Source organism: Phaseolus vulgaris, chromosome 11 (genome assembly GCF_000499845.2).
Source record: "Phaseolus vulgaris cultivar G19833 chromosome 11, P. vulgaris v2.0, whole genome shotgun sequence".
Lineage (NCBI taxonomy): Eukaryota > Viridiplantae > Streptophyta > Magnoliopsida > Fabales > Fabaceae > Phaseolus > Phaseolus vulgaris.
This window is the reverse complement of record NC_023749.2, coordinates 42,488,753-42,495,276: the sequence shown is the minus strand read 5'-3', so window position 1 is coordinate 42,495,276 and position 6,524 is coordinate 42,488,753. Positions and strand designations below refer to the sequence as shown.

Sequence of the window (6,524 nt, the reverse complement as noted above, 5' to 3'; positions counted from 1 at the left end):
TATATAAATTTAATGTTCGTAAATTAAAAATATAATAGAACCAAATTTGAATATTTTTTCCAGTAAACTAATAAACTGCTGTCGAGATATAAACAATAATAAATTTTATGTGTTAAATCATATGTGGCTATTATAATTTTTTCAAGCATCGCTTTAAGTTCTTTAAAGAACTCTTAACAAATCTCATAATTTACTTCAAGGTCACGACCACAGTTATTTTTCTCCAAAGTTATTTTCTTGTCTGATTTAACCTGAAATTTCTACCCACAAATAAACTAACAAATATTGCATTTGCTTCATGTCAATTAATTTGTTCAAAAATCTCCAAGAAATCATAATTATTTGATATTATTATCATTTTTATCATTTTTGCATTATCTATTTTATATGAAAAAGACGAAAAATACTAGGAAGATGCAAGTTGCAAGTGTGAGGTTGTTTCACTTCTATTTATTTTGGTGTCCCGACAGAGAAAAGAACATATAGTTAGAAGCCAATAGAAGAGAAGAAAAGAGAAGAAAAGAGAAGATGGATGGGTTATCTTGTGTGTTGTGTGAGAAGCGGGCTATGATGCTGTGTGACTCGGACCAGGCTAAGCTATGCTGGGACTGCGACGAGAAAGTTCACAGCGCGAATTTCTTAGTCGCAAAACATTCCAGGGTTCTTCTCTGTCGTTTGTGTCACTCCCCTACTCCGTGGACGGCTTCAGGCACGAAACTCACGCCCACCGTGTCGTTTTGTCACCGTTGCATCCTGCGTCGACACACGCGGTTGAACCACTTGGTGAATACCGATCAACGGCACCGTGATAGTGTGAACGACGATGAGGAACATGATTTTGATCACGTTCTTGATTACGATAACAGTGATTACATTGAAGAAGAGGGTGAAGAAGAAGATGATGACGAAGAAGAGGATGAGGATGAGGAAGGAGAAAATCAAGTGGTTCCAATGTCTTCTGGTTCTGCCACGTCACCTCCGGTGAAGACGATTCAGGTTTAGCTTTGAAGCGGTTAAGAAACATCTCTTTAACTTTTGATTCTCATGTAAGTTTATCTCTTCTTTTTCATTTTTTGTTTCTAAACAAAAATATAAAAAAAAATTCAATCCAGGTTCAGTGATGAAGATAAATAATCTAAGTTTATTGTTTCCATGTCATTGAATGTGTGATAGCAAAATATATGAATATGTATTCATCTTCTTGTTTTCTTCCCTCTATTCTCCCCTTTTGTTTACATCTGATTCAGATCTGTCTTCTTCTCACTGGTGCTTTCGGTGTGTTTTTTCTAGCAGCTTCTGCTTCAACCCTGTCAATTTTAATTTTGATTCATTGCGCAGCAATCTTTGGACCATTGGATCAGAATATTAAAGAAAATTCTTTTTACAATCCTTATTGAAAAAAAATAAAATCAAATGATAATACATTATATCCTATCATATTTTCTCTTATAAAAAGATAAAGTATTAAAAGATTGGAAACATATCATCATGAATTGAGAGCAGGCATCTCAGTGAAACGTTGCAATCTGTGGTAAAGGAATAAAATAAAATTTTGTATATAAAGTCTTACAAATTAATTTATACATATTTTAATTTTTATTTAGCAATTAATTTCAATTTTGCTATTTTCTTTTAAATGTACGTAAATAGTTTGTTCAAAAGTTTTACAAATCTTTTAAGGTTGTCTTTTTTTACATTTTTTCTTGTCTGAATCTGGATATCTTTCTCAAAACTTTGGTCATATAGTAAGCTAAAACTCCTTTATGTCAAATTGATGTGTTTACACTATCTGTTAAAACTTGGCTACAATGATTACATTCATTTAGTTTATACTTTTAAGAGGTGGGGATTTTTATAATAATTTTATTATTATTTTGTTTAACGTTACAGGATGATAGAACATGTTCTTCAAATGAGATTCTCACTGCTACATTGTCCAATAACAACGAATCAACCTCAACGAGTGTCTTCGGAGCATTGAAGAGACATCGAGTCAATCAATGAAATTATTGATTGACCCTTGGTTGAAGATTGAAGAGGTAGTGAAGGATTAACTTGACCCAAAATCTGGCTGTTCATGATGATTAAATTAAGATGCCAAATTACATACAGTTCATAGTTCAACAACTTCAATTTCAACTAGATTTAGTTTCAATTTCCCATTCAATTTTGTACTCAGATTCATGATATATGTGGAGGATGTATATATTTCAAGTCCTCTTATTGCGTAAAACTCTCCACAGTATTTTGTAGAAGGTTATAATCTTTTCTTTTTCCTCTTTTTGGTTGCGCTTAAGTTTTTCATCTGGTTAACTTGCAAAAAATGGCTTATATTTGTTCCATTTTGGGTACACACTACCTCATTATCAGTAGTATTGTTGCAACAAGCTTGCAATAGTTGTCACATCCTCAAATTTCATGAAAAAATTGAGAAAAAAAAATAGAATCAAAATAGTATTTTTAGGAAGAAATATTTTATATATATATAAACTATTAATTTATTATATTATTGTATTTAATTAACAGAATAGATAATGAATTAGTTAAATATAAAATGTATATGGATTTTGACTTAATTTTCGAATACTTGTTTATATAATTTTTTGTTTTAATAATATTTTTTTTATGTAATGATAGATGATTGTTGAATTTTATAATAATATTTAAAATTATGTTTTTTTATAAAACAAAATGAAAAAATATTAATATATAAAAATAATAAATTATTAGAAGTTATTAAAATAACTTATTTTAAAATACCTTATAAATATTTTCTATTGATGAAAGTAAGTTATTATAAGTTAAACAAATGAGTTAGCTATAGATAGCTTTTACCAAATAATTTCTAAATCCTACAACTTTATTTCTTCCTTGTATTTCTACACTACCATCCACCAAATACATACATACATACATAATGTAATCATTCGCTTGGGCACACATACATTATTTGAGTAATACACGTGTCAATTGAAGAGTTGTGGCTGTTTTGGCTTTAGGGTAAACATACATTTAACATTGGGTGCAAAGTAAGAATAGTTGAGTTCATTGCACATAAGTGGATAGAAAGCAAATATTTGCATGGACTTGTCTACATAGTGTAGGTGACAGTGTGGACCTCACTAGAAAACTATTAAACATATGGTGGGATAATGTGGGTTCTATTTTTCTTGTTTTCACTTTGCCTTATCTTTTGCTTTTCTTGTACAGACTTTAGGGATTGTGCCCTTAGTGAAAGAATTGTGGGTGGCTCACACTAAGGGTATCTTTGGATTGAGAATGAACTTGAAGGAGTGAAGTTCAATAATAAAAAAAGTAAAAATTTAAATTGTTTACATTAAGAGAAAGATAATAAAAATTATAGAGATTGAAAAAGTTTATGAATAATTTGATTGGTATATTAATATATTTAGAAAATAAAATTTTATAAATAATTTAATATAAAAAATAAATTTTCAGAAAATGTAAATTAAAGTTATTAAAATCAAATTTAAATTAAAATAGAAAATTATTATAAAATTGTAATAAATAAAATAATTGTATTTCATAATTAAAATATATTAAAATAAATTATCAAAATTTATTTTATTTTACTTATTGTTTTAATATCTTAATATTAATCATTTTAATCTATTATGATTTTTCTTAGGTTATAGCTTAATTGTAACTTTTTCTTCGCATGGTAACACAAAGCGTTTTAAAAAACGATTCGTATAATTTTTCATCCTTTAATTAGTAGAGAAAGACCATATGACAACAACCACAAACTTGGTACTCACTTATCGTCTTAAAAAATTATGGTGATACTTTTTAAAATAATTTGAATATATATAAAGGTTATAGGGAGGATCGTCGTCTATACAAAGGAGGAATGATGAAGGATAATCCAAGCCACCATATACAAGAATAAAGATAGAATAATTGTTTGCATAAATAGTAGAATAGTCATGTTTAGGACTTGTATTTTAAACTAATTTTAAGAGTACTTTGTAAATAAATCAAATACATTCTAGAGACCCTCACTTGTCATACAAGCAAGGGTCTCTAGAGCATCTTAAGAGGACACACACGACACCTCCTTAAGCCACTAAAGTTCACCTTAATTAAGCTTGCTTAACTAGAGTTATGGTAGCTTAAGAAACAAACTACCTTCATCCCTCTTCATCTATAAATAGCTAATTAAAACTCAAAATGTATTCAAATTTTCATATTATTGAATGAAGTATTCAGAATTGAAGCTCATTCTCTTTCAAATCTCCATTTTCTAGAGAGTCTCCAAGGCCTAATGAAAACCCTAAAAAGTAGACCTCACCTTTTTCTATTTCTGATGTGTGTTGATTTTAGGATTGAGCATTAGGTGACACTTTGATATTTATAATTGAGATTTTAAGACAATTAAAGAGTGAAAACCTAAGGAAAATCCCTACTGGACATTAACTTAACAAAGTGGTTAAGTAGGTGTGAAGGTTCATTTCACAAAGGTAAAAGGAAAAACACAATTAATGGGGATGATGATGACAAATATGGTGCGGAAATTGAATAATCAAGAGAAACACAATTGAATGGACCGAATTGTAAAAACAAGGAAGCAAAACTAAGAACAAGAATATGAAAACCGAATTGACACAAACATAAAAAGGAATGGAATAATGGAAGAGTTGATGAAAGAAGAACTTAGGAATGGTGAAGCTAAGAGGAGACACGCCACTTGAGGGGATGGAATCACCAAGATGAGTGCATAGAGGCTGCCACTTGAGAGGTCATTTCTCACAAGATAAGACCCATTTAGGAGGAGATTCACTCACTCACAAATCACACAAAAATTGTGCATAATTTCTTTACTCTAATTTCAACTTGTCAATACATGAGGTAGGCCTCCCTATTTATAGATTTAGGAGCCTTGTAGAGCAAGTTTAAAGGGTAGAATGGGGAGAGCATAAAGTGGGGCGGCTAGGGTGTTGACTATAGTCAATGTCGCACCCTTCACCTACTCTAGAAGGTAGGGTTTCCTTCCTACCCTAATTGACATCTCATAGGCCCATTCTTATGTGTTCACCTCCTATTATTGCTATATAGACCTACTCTTGCTTATTCTACTATTTGGACCCCTCAAGTGAGCCCAAGTTGTTTACAACATTTTTCTTTACATTAAGAAGATTAGCAAGAAGAACTTTAGGTGCTCTGGTCCTTGTCCAATTCTCTTTCTGGTGAGGTCTCTACTTGGAGATGACTTTTCTTTGTGTACTTTAACATCCTTGGTCATCTCCTTGTGGGCTTGGTTTGCATCATGCCCCCTAGGTTGGAGAGAATTCGACCACGAATTTAGAACTCTTGCAGATAACAAAGTTATTTTGCGGTCATATAAGAGAGTGCAAGAAGAGAGATGCAAACTTGACTTAGATTCTTTAAGCGCGAGGAGTTCAAAAAATGAGGTTCTATATATAGACCATGTTTGAAAAGATTGTTTGGGAATGACAATGCTTTTTGAAGAAAGTCCTCTTAGAAGGTGAAAACCTTTAGGAGGTGTGTAAAAATCATTCCTAACATTCGTTAACCAAGATGGTGTGTAAGGAGAAACCTTTGGTAATGAAAAAGATAAGGAAGAATAACACCTTGGAGGTGCAAGTTGTAGCTTGGCACGAGTCAACATGATGGGTTTAGTGGTTAAAGATGATACTTGGTGACTCGATTTAACGTTTCTTTCTTGCTCCTTTTCATTTTCTCTTTTTGTTTTCATTTTTATTTGGTCCTCATGAACCTCGTTGGGAGAGAGGGGTTTTAAGGTAACCTTATGCCCTTGGAAGGTAAAAGTCATTTTGTTGGTTAGGCCATCATGTAGAACATGTCTATCATATTGCCAAGGCCTTCCCAATAGAAGATGGGTTGCTTCCATGTGCACAACATCACATAAAACCTCATCTTTATACTTTCCTATAGCAAAAGTTATGAGGACTTGTTTTTTAACCATGGTTTCGCCTTCTTTACTTAACCATTGAAGTTTATAGGGCTTGGCATGAGAGATGGTAGGCAATCCAAGTTTATCTACCACTCTTGTGCTTGCCACATTTGCACAACTACCCCCATCTATTATAATGGAACTTAACTTATTGTTGATAAGGCAGCAGGTGTGGAAAATATTTTCTCTTTGGGTGTCATCCAAAGGTTTTGGAATTGTGCCCAACATTCGCCTTATGACCAATAAGTCACCTTCACAAGGTATCTCACATTCATTATTACTAGGGGATTTTGAAGGGGAAGGGGAGTTTGACCTAATAGATGTATCACTATGTTCACTTACTACTTGAGCCCCCTTAACCATCTGGTTCGTTTGGTTGGACAATCGGCCGCTATGTGCCCAAAACCTAAACATTTAAAACATTTTTTACTTGAGGTTTTGCTAGGGGATTTAGGAGTTGAAGGTGAGGGTTTAGAATCCCTAGGTTTGTGTACCGCCCTGGTAGTCGGAAGTGATGACGTGGCAGCAAGCTATTATGCAGGCGTGTTGAGCGGGGCCCATGGCTGGC

The 6,524-nt window shown here is 32.5% G+C and overlaps 1 long non-coding RNA gene across 1 annotated transcript; it reads left to right on the top strand.

Moving 5' to 3' along the window:
• The first annotated feature begins 413 nt into the window (after positions 1 to 413).
• LOC137829907 (uncharacterized) lies at positions 414 to 2,233 on the top strand. Its single transcript, XR_011084109.1, has 2 exons — positions 414 to 1,046; positions 1,891 to 2,233. It is a non-coding gene; the product is annotated as an uncharacterized lncRNA (long non-coding RNA).
• The last annotated feature ends 4,291 nt before the right edge of the window (positions 2,234 to 6,524 follow it).